Source organism: Tachyglossus aculeatus, chromosome 12, assembly GCF_015852505.1.
Source record: "Tachyglossus aculeatus isolate mTacAcu1 chromosome 12, mTacAcu1.pri, whole genome shotgun sequence".
Lineage (NCBI taxonomy): Eukaryota > Metazoa > Chordata > Mammalia > Monotremata > Tachyglossidae > Tachyglossus > Tachyglossus aculeatus.
The window spans coordinates 16633860-16644507 of NC_052077.1; the positions used below are offsets into that span (position 1 = coordinate 16633860).

At 44.4% G+C, this 10648-nt stretch overlaps 1 non-coding gene across 1 annotated transcript; it reads left to right on the plus strand.

The window, feature by feature from the left end:
• The first annotated feature begins 241 nt into the window (after positions 1 to 241).
• On the plus strand, positions 242 to 379 carry LOC119935990. The gene has a single exon (XR_005453585.1). It is a non-coding gene; the product is annotated as a small nucleolar RNA SNORA7 (small nucleolar RNA).
• Positions 380 to 10648: the final 10269 nt, after the last annotated feature.

The following is a 10648-nucleotide window of genomic DNA, read 5'->3' on the forward strand; positions in this document are numbered from 1 at the left end:
TCAGTGCTGCGGGATACAAGGTGATCAGGTTGTCCCACGTGGGGCTCACAGTCTTAATCCCCATTTTACAGGTGAGGCTCAGAGAAGTTAAGTGACTCTCCCACACAGCAGACTGTGGCGGAGCTGGGATTAGAACCCATGACCTCTGGTTCCCAAGCCCGTGTTCTTTCCACTGAGTCACGCTGCTTCTCTAATGTCTAATGTCTCCCACCCAGCTGGCATCCTCTTCTAGAAAAATGCTCCCTTCTTAGGGTTGCACCTGAAGAGTTTCCAGTCCTCTACTAGTCTTGACTCTGGGAGGGAGAGTCAAGCAGAGGCATACCCATTCCGTTCCTAGCTTGGGCAGTGGCTAGCGAGTGGAAGATAATCTGCTACAAGTCAAAACTCACCCATGCTGGGCAGCAGCGACATGGGAGAGAGTCGAGGGCAGAGACTCAAGTTTACTATGTGGAAGGAGGCAATGGTAAACCGCTGCCATATATTTACCAAGAAAACTCTATGGATCCACTACCAGAACGACTGCAGATGGAGGTGGAGTGATCTGGGAGAGGTGTGTCCATGGCATCACCATAGGTTGGAGACGACTCAACAGCACAAGACAAGACCCAGCTGGCATCTTACCTGTCACCCTCCTTGCCTTCCCTGCAAATTGAGTTGGAAGTGAGGAATGTATAAAAGATCTGGCAGCAATCACAAGAGTGCTGTATTTAGAGATTAAAACTCTGCCAGGTTTTTTTCTGATTGTTTGACTTCCATAGAATTATACAATCAAAGGGAAATGCTTGGAATGGACACGATGTGGGGACTGGAAATATTTCAGGCCTTAACTGAGATCACTACATGCATTTAAAATTTTATGTTGCCTTTTGTAGCAACTAGGAGCATGCTCTTGGTGGGAGGCTTGAGTCTTTAGGATGGAATTGTGAACTATCTTAGTACCGACAGAATGCAATAATGTCAAGGGTAAGGAATCTGGAGTTGTGCAAAGAGTCAAGTTAAAGAATTCATGTTAATATTAACTGCACTTAGAACAGTGCTCTGCACATAGTAAGCGCTTAATAAATGCCATTAAAAAAAAACAAACTGGAGCCATATAAACTACTGCCTAGCTGTAGTCTTGAAACAGCAGTTCATGTTGAAGCAATGTCAAGAGAGACCAAAAACAGCAGTAGGAGAATAGGCCTGTGAAGCAGTTGTGAGTCAGATGTTAATAATACATACTATAATTCAAGTAGCCCCAGAGATTAAGCAGTAGAACCCAGGGATGTCCAGATTTAAATGCTTAGTACAGTGCCCTGCACATAGTAAGTGCCCAATAAATATCACTGAGGAACTGTACCTGGAAAACCCAGTCCTGCATGAAGGTCACAGTTTATAAAGCAAATTAAACCAGGTAGCCAGTTCTCAGGGGGATGGATTTTTTTGTTTGTTTGTTTTTAATGACTGATCTCAGGGACATTTGGTCAAGGATCGTGTGAGAAGTCTGTAGTAGTAAAGGCTGAAGCCTGGTACCTTCATATACATGAAGCAGACTCAAAGGAATTTTCTGGGACAGGACAAGAGTGAGAAGATGCTTAGAGATTTTTCTTAGTGTGAAAATCCCTCATTCTGAAGCATTCCACCTTTTTTCCCCTGCATAGCATGTTAAATTTGGATGGTGAAATTAAATATTTAGCAAATAAATATTTTTTGTGAAATTTACTTTCGTTTGCATAGAGCCCATTGTTGGGTAGGGACCATCTCTATATGTTGCTGACTTGTACTTCCCAAGCGCTTAGTACAGTGCTCTGCACACAGTAAGCACTCAATAAATGCGATTGAATGAATGAATAATTATATGATAGTAACAGGAGTTCTGTTTCAAGCAATAATTTGAAAATAGTGTTTCTTTTCCAATCCCTTTATTTTGAGGAGAATTGGGTGGCCAAAAGAATAGTTCTTTTATTGAAGTGAAAGGAATGTGAGTGTTTCCAATTTTGAGTGCATGGATGGGTGGGGAGTAAAAGGTAAAAGTCCTTAAATTTAAATGAATAGTCCCTTGATTTGCCAAAATCCTCTCACAGCTTCTCTGGTAGGGGGAAGGAAGGGGGCAGAACAAATATTCCTAGTCTCATTCATTTTTTTCATTCAGTATTTGAGCGCTTACTGTGTGTAGAGCACTGTACTAAGTGCTAGGGAGAGTACAGTACAATAAACAGACATTCCCGGCCCACAACGAGCTTACAGTTTTGGGGGGGAGGCGACAGACATTAATTTTAAATGAATAAAATTACAGATATGTACATAAATTTCTGTGGGGCTGGGAGGGGGGAAGAACAAAGGGAACAAGTCAACTAAGATTGTGGTTGAATACACAAACAGAGAAGTTAAACTGTTTTCCTAACAGCATGGAACCTAGATTGGAAAGTATTTAACAGTCTCCCTGTCCTACACTCTTTCCACTAGACCAAGAAGTGAGAGTTCATGTAAACACAAACTCCCTACTTTTGTTCACACTCTGGCCTTGGCTATGCAAAGACACAGCATTAACATCTTGTTTCTTCACTCTCTGTAGGTGGGCCTGGGGCTGTTGTGCTGCAGGTTGGGTCCCGGTAAGCCCCTGGCATTTTCAACTCCTAGCCTCCTGGCACCTCCTTGCTGAGCACACCCTTTCAGACCCTCCATTCAATCAGTAGTATTTGAGTCTTTACTTCACTCTGTTACCCAGATTATCTTTGTAAAGAAACACTCTGGGCATGTCACTCCCTTCCTCAAAAATCTCCAGTGGTTGCCTGTCAACCTACGCATCAAGAAAAAACTCCTCACTCTCAGCTTCGAGGCTGTCCATCACCTCGTCCCCTCCTACCTCACCTCCCTTCTCTCCTTCTCCAGCCCAGCCCTCACCCTATGCTCCTCCGCCGCTAACCTCCTCACTGTGCCTCATTCTCGCCTGTCCCACCATCGACCCCCGGCCCATGTCCTTCCCCTGTCCTGGAATGCCCTCCCTCCACACATCCACCAAACTAGCTCTCTTCCTCCCTTCAAAGCCCTACTGAAAGCTCACCTCCTCCAGGAGGCCTTCCAGACTGAGCCCCCTTTTTCCTCTCCTCCTCCCCATCTCCCCCCTTCCCCTGCCCACAGCACTTGTATATATTTGGACAGATTTATTATTCTATTTATTTTACTTGCACATATTCACTACTCTATTTAGTTTGTTAATGATGTGCATATAGCTGTAATTCTATTTATTCTGACAGTTTTGACACCTGTCTACATATTTTGTTTTGTAGTCTGTCTCCCCCTTCCAGACTGTGAGCCCGTTGTTGGGTAGGGACCATCCCTATATGTTGCCAACTTGTACTTCCCAAGCTCTTAGTACAGTGCTCTGTACACAGGAAGCGCTCAATAAGTACGACTGAATGAATGAATGAATGAGTGCAGAATACTGAGCTGAACATTTGGTACACTAGAGTTGGTAGACACATTCCATGCCCTCAAGGAGTTTAAATTACAGATGGAAAGATACAAAAGCACCATGGGGGTGGGGTGAAAAATCAAATTGCTTAAGAGATAGGGATCCAAGTGCACAGGTGATGCAGAGGGGAGGGCGAATAGGGGAAGGATAAACCTCTTAGAGAAGAGGTGATTTTAGTAGAGCTTTAAAGATGAAGAGAGTAATGGTCTATCATACATCAAGTGAGAGGGAGTTCTAAGCCAGAGGGAGGATAATACTTCCCAAGCGCTTAGTACAGTGCTCTGCACACAGTAAGTGCTCAATAAATATGATTGAATGAATGAATAATAATAATAATGTTGGTATCTAAGTGTTTACTATGTGCCAAGCACTGTTCTAAGAACTGAGGTAGATACAAGGTTATCAGGTTGTCCCACGTGGGGCTCACAGTCTTCATCCCCATTTGACAGATGAGGTAACAGGCCCAGTGAAGTTAAGTGACTTGCCCAAGGTCACACAGCAGACAAGTGGCAGGGGTGGGATTAGAACCCACGACCTCTGACTCCCAAGCCTGGGTTCTTGCCACTGAGCCACGTTGCTTCTCAAGCCATCACTCTGGTCCAGAAACATATCGGACCCTGGCTTGAATATTGTATCAGCTTCCTCCCCGATCCCCTTCATCCAGTCTCTCCCCTCCCCAGGCCATACTTCACTCTGCTTTTCAGATCATTTTTCTAAAGTATCACTCTGTACATTTTCCCTTCTCAAAAACTCAAATGGTTGCCCATTCCTCTCATTAAGCAGCAACTCCTGGCCATTGGCTTCAAGGTACTCAATCAGTCCTGTTCATCCTAATGATAATAATAATAATCATTCATTCATTCAATCGTATTTATTGAGTGCTTCCTGTGTGCAGAACACTGTACTAAGCACTTGGGAAGTACAAGTCAGCAACATGTAGAGACGTTCCCTACCCAACAACAGGCTCACAGTCTAGATGGGGGGATAATAATAATAATAATAATGATAACAATAATATAAGTATTTGTTAAGCGCTTACTACATGCCAAGCACTGTCCTAAGCACTGGGGGGGATACAAGGTCATCAGGTTGTCCCACATGGGGGCTCACGGTCTTCATCCCCATTTGACAGATGAGGGAAACTGAGGCACAGAGACGTGAAGTGACTTGCCCCAAATCACCCAGCTCACAAGTGGCAGAGCTGGGATTAGAACCCATGACCTCTGACTCCCAAGCCCTTGCTCTTTCTTCTGAGCCATTCTGCTTCTCCAAGGTATCAGGTTGTCTCACATGGGGCTTACAGTCTTAGATCCCCATTTTACAGCTGAGGTAACTGAGGCCCAGAGAAGTGAAGTGACTTGCCCCAACTCACCCAGCTGACAAGTGGCAGGGGCGGGATTAGAACCCAAGACCTCTGACTCCCAAGCCTGGGCTCTTAAACTTCTTAAGGACAGGGATTGTGTCTAATAATTCTATTATAGCCTTCCAAAGTCCTTTGTATAGTGCTCCGCACACAGTAGGTTCTCTTGATTGATCTCTGGTATATGTGACCATCAAATCTTCCTAAACAATTCAAGCAGAACACAAATCAGCTTTTGGCCTCTGAACCATCCTCTCAACACTTGGGGTCAATGTTAACACATGGTTACACTAACACTACTAACTGGGGGCTGGCTCACTCTCTGGGAAGTGCAAAAACCTTGTGGGTAGCCAAAATTTTGAGCCGAAAATGCCTGTGGATTATGGTGACTGGCTCTTCAAACAAAACCCCAAAATGCTGAGGGAATGGGAGCCAAATCCTGAACTTTGAACGGAGAAACCATTCAGTCCAGTCATTTGAGGACAGCGCCTAAATGCTAGTTGAGCCCAGTTTATGTGAAGGAGGTGCGACTCCATCAGATACTCAGGTCCCAAACCACTTAGGACGTGAAATTAAAAGTCTGACCCCAAAAGAGATTAATCTGAAAGAGGCTACCTGCCTCTTGCCTCTAAGGCTTTGCCGCTTTCTCCCTCTCAATGAAGGAACTGTGCTCCGCATTCCAGTTTGGGTTTCTCTCAGCAATCCTTTCTTGTGAAACCCTTCCTGTCTCACCCAGGAAAGACGTGTCAGCTGGAGTCCATCAACAGTCACCCATACATTCATCTACCAAGGCTGATCTATCGGTTGTCTTGGAATAATCTGCTACAATCCAAAACATTTTGCAAACATCCTTCTAGACAGCCTCCTCCATATCTCTATCAGCCTCCTCAACTCGATGCAACATCAATTCTATTTCTGAGCTTTTTCAGGAAGCAATTCTGGCTCTGCTACATTTTCACCGGCAACGGTGTATCAATCACTCATTGAAAATCCTTCCTGAACAACCCCCCCCCCCAACTCCTCCCACAATATGAAACTCACCTTCCTGCACCAGATATTCAATGGAGCCACCACTTACAATCATTTAAATCAAGGGTTTGAGGAACTAAGAATGCCCAGCTCATTCCTGGCTGGCTGGGGGAAGCTGATTGAAGGTTTTTTGGGGATTAATCAGCAGTCTCGGTTACTATCTCCCCAATTAGTGGTTTTAACGGACTCATTGCATGGCTGCTCCCTGATATTTACCACACACACAAACCAGATAAGGTCTTGAGACTGCCCAGCTCAATGAGTTTATATCTGGGATCTCTCCAGGCATCAGGACACCACTTGTTCTCCTAGTTCCATGGCCCACTAACATAGGAAATCCTTTCAATACTATGTCCACTTTCGGACAAAACAGCTTCTCCCTTACTTGACGAATCACCCATCTTCTCTACACCAGGAATTCTTGGGTGGCTAGATTAGCTTTACGTGAGCTATCAATGCTTGGATAATATTTTTATAGAATGTCTCCAAAGCCACAAGGACTAGCCCCAGCACACTATAAATTACTGGAAGGCGGTAGCTCCAAAGATATGCTGGTAACTGAGTAACCTGTAAACAATATGCTCTTCTCATTACACTTCCCACTTGGGAATTCTGCCTCATGTAATAAATTTATTTCCCTTGAGTAACTGTTCGTAATGGAACTAAGCACACAGCCGACACATTCATGATTGGATAAAAGGAAGCCATCAATAGAAAACTGATCTAAAATGAATAATATGTGACAGTTGCAAATGAAAAAGCGATATCCAGGTCACTGGCTACATTGTTAAAGGTAGATATTTCACTCTCGGCTGCTGTCCTTCCCCTCCCCAGTCTGTAATAAAACTAAAAGAGAGGGAGTCACGGTCAGAATGATCACTTAAGCAGACCACATGAAAACCAAGGAGGGGCTTAACAAATCAAAACATGTCACTGCTGTTTTCCAGTCAGGTGAAGTGCCAGCCCAGGGAGCAATACACATTTATTTTGATTTAACCGATGTAATTGCAGATTTTCCCCCCAAAAGAGAAGAGGTAAGAGGAATGTTCTGCTCAGAGGAGCGGTACTGTCAAATGCTTCTTTTTCCACCCCTGGGTTGCTCTCTCTCTGTCCAGAGTTTGATCTGCTTAGCTTCCAGTCAAAAGAAGTTGGTTTGGTCCATCAGAACTGCAGTGTGACCTCAGCTCTTATTACATGTTTTCCTTTCCATGCCAACCAGATCTAACTGTAGAATGAGAAGCTCGAGAGAAGGTCAATTTCTCCCTCGATAAAGGAGTACCAAAAGAATTAGAAGATTTGTAGGGAGGGGTCAGAAGTGGCAATTATTGGGGTTCTCTCTGGAGAGAGTTCAGACAATGGGGGTGGGGATCTATCCTCAGGAGGGGGGGTGACAAAACTCCAGAGAAAGCAAAGACACAGAGATCTTATTGCCCTTCACACTAGGGAAGAAGGAGATGTGGGGTTTCCACAGTGTGGAGTGGGAGAAGGTTGCAGTCGAGAATCAGACTGGGGACACTGATGATTATTTCTGAGGAATGTGAGGTTACTGTGAGGAAAACTGTCCTCAGGATGCTCTCTCCTTGATAAAAACAGAGGAATACTCTGGTGGAGGGGACAAGGGCAAGAGGGTTCAGTGCCCATCCGTGGTTTTCCTTTCAAGATTGGGGTGGCTATTTCCACCCCCTTTGCTCTTCCTTGGATAAAGAGGTCTTTTCCCCCTGATGATAGGAATACAAGGGATGTGGGAGAGGGGATAAATCATTCCACTTATGTTTGAGACGACCCCCACCCCATCTTAAATAATAATCATAATTAACATTATGGCATTTGTTAAGCACTCACTGCGTGCCAGGCACTGCATGAAGCACCAGGGTGGATACAAGCAAATCGGATTGGACACAGTCCCTTGACCCACGTGAGGCTCACAGTCTCCATCCCCACCCCACAGACGAGGCCACCGAGGCACAGAGAAGCGAAGCGACTTGCCCAAGGTCACACAGCAGACAAGCGGCAGAGCCGGAACCAAAACCCACAACCCTTTGATTCCCTGCCCCATGTTCTATCCACTAGGTCATGCTGCTGTAAATGGGGATACGGAGGGTCTGAGCCACCACAGCATTTGGGTAGGGGGCGAGGGGAACAGGATTTCTTTGCTTGGGGGTCAGGGGTTGTCAGCAAGAGGGTACAGAGAATAGGTTGGTATTAGAGAAGCAGCATGGCTCAGTGGAAAGAGCCTGGGCTTTGGAGTCAGAGGTTGTGGCTTCAAATCCCGGCTCCACCAATTGTCAGCTGTGTGACTTTGGGCAAGTCAATTCACTTCTCTGGGCCTCAGTTACCTCATCTGTAAAATGGGGATTAAGACTGTCAGCCTCCCGTGGGACAACCTGATCACCTTGTAACCTCCCCAGCGCTTAGAACAGTGCTTGCACATAGTAAGCGCTTAATAAATGTCATTAAATGCCATTATATAAATATAATAATTAGAGGAGCAAAGTGTGCGAGATGGGTTATAGTAGGAGATTAGCTGAGGAAAGGTAGGATGAGGAAAGATGATTCAGTGTTTAGGTGTTTAAAGATATTCTGTCCGATGCTGAGATCAATCATTTATTGAGTGTTTACTGTGTGCAGAGCACTCTAAGCACCTGGGAGATTACAGCACAACAGAGTTGTTAGACACATTCCCTGCCCACAGTGAGCTTATGGTCTAGATGGGGAGACAGGCATTAATATAAATAAATTAAGGATGCATACATAAGTGCTGTGGGGCAGAGGGTGGGGTGAGTAAAGGGGGCAAATCAGGGTGATGCAGAAGGGAGTGGGAAAAGAGGATATGAGTGCGGAGGGATGGCCTCTTGGAGGAGATGTTTCTTCAATATGGCTTTGAGGATGGGGGAATAATTGTCTGTCAAATATGAAGAAGAACTTTCAGGCCAGAGGCAGGATGTGGGCGATAGATCGGCTGTGAGATAGATGCGATCAAGGTATAGTAAGTAGGTGGGCATTAGAGGAGTGAAGTGAGTGGGCTGGGTTGAGGCAGGAGAACAGCAAGGTGAGGTAGGAGGGGCCAAGGTGATTCAGTGCTTTAAAGCTGATGGTGAGGAGTTTCTGTAAGGAGATGGAGGGGCAGGCACGGAGCAGATATACATTTCATTTTTGAAAGTTATGCCACCAAAATTATAATAATGATTTTTTGATGTGTACGCCTAGGAAGGGATTAATTTACAAGAAAACCAAGGGGAAGATGCAGCAAAAGTCTCAAAGAAAGAGTCCCCAGAGGAAGGTGTGCTGCACATGTGCTAATCTGATCTTGGGCACAGGTGTTAATTCTCCAGTTACTCCAGTTACCCTCATGATTGAGGGGTTTGTTTCCTTTGATATCCGCTACCTAAACATGTACTGTTAAAATAACTGAAAACAATTAAAAAGCACTAAAACCTTTCGCCTAAAATACCTGGAGAATTGAGGCCCGAGTGGGTTTTTCATCCAAATCATCCTGATTATTTTGGGGTGTCAACATAGCTCAAATTGATAAGAATATGTTTTTAAGTGTATATGAACAAACAGTGGGAACTTCTATTTGCCAAGTTTTCCTTCACCAATAGCCTTTTCAAATGACTTATCTAATTGGAATCAGTGATGTTGGAACTAACTCGGGTTGTACATTTTAAGACCACATGTAACGAAAATCACCTGATTTAATTTTTTATCAAGATAATCTTCATTATATGCATGCATGGCTTGCTTTCCCGTCCAAGTTAACTGCTACACTTAAATAATGGATATCCTGACTGTTCCTCCAGAGTCAGGATTTTGATGTTTGAGCTGGCACTGACCAGTAATTAGATCTGAAGTTCATGGCTCTTTATTATTCAGCCCCACTCTATTAAAAGAATGCTCACACGGTAAGTGTAAAAAAATGGTTTACCTTTTCATAAGCTGAACTATGAGGAATTGGCATTTGAGAAAGTGGAACTGATTTTTTTAAAATTTTAAAAGTTTACCGACATCAAAAAAACTGCTGTTTTAAATTCATCCTAAGTACACAGTCTTCATAATAAATGGTACTCCCCAGAATAATAGTGGTATTTGTTAAGCGCTTACTGTGTGTCAGGCACTGTACTAAGCGCTGGATATAAGCAAATTAGGTTGGACACAGTCCCTGTCCCACATGCATCTCACAGTCTCAATCCTCATTTTACAGATGAGGAAACTGAGGCACAGAGAAGTGAAGTAACTTGCGCAAGATCACACAGCAGACAAGGTGGTGGAACCGGGATTAGAACTCATGACCTTCTGGCTCCCAGGTGGAAATATAATCTGCTGGTTGGAATAGGAGTTGGGAGTTTTACATTATATTGCTAGCTCCACCACTAGCACTTGCCCTAGCCCTGTGCCAATCAATCAATCATATTTATTGAGCACTTACTGTGTGCAGAGCACTGTACTAAGTGCTTGGGAAGTATAAGTTGGCAACATATTGAGATGGTCCCTACCCAACAGTGGGCTCACAGTCTAGAAGGGGGAGACACGGTCCAAATCAGGTTGCTTGAGCAGGCACTGAATGAGCAGTGGCATTTCTTTCCCTAATGTAATGGTTGCAATGATACGCCTAGTGTGATCAAAGCTACGCCTGTCATCCTAATGGATGCAAATGGGCACAAGACAGGAAGGGTTGAAGCACTGGCAATGCAGATCCTTCAGCTCCTCAGTTTGGATGAGTGGGGAAGAAATGGAAGGGGAAAGGGAGACTAAAAAAGTGCTGAGGAAGGAGGGTCTTCTCTAAAAATGCTCCTGCCCTAAATGAA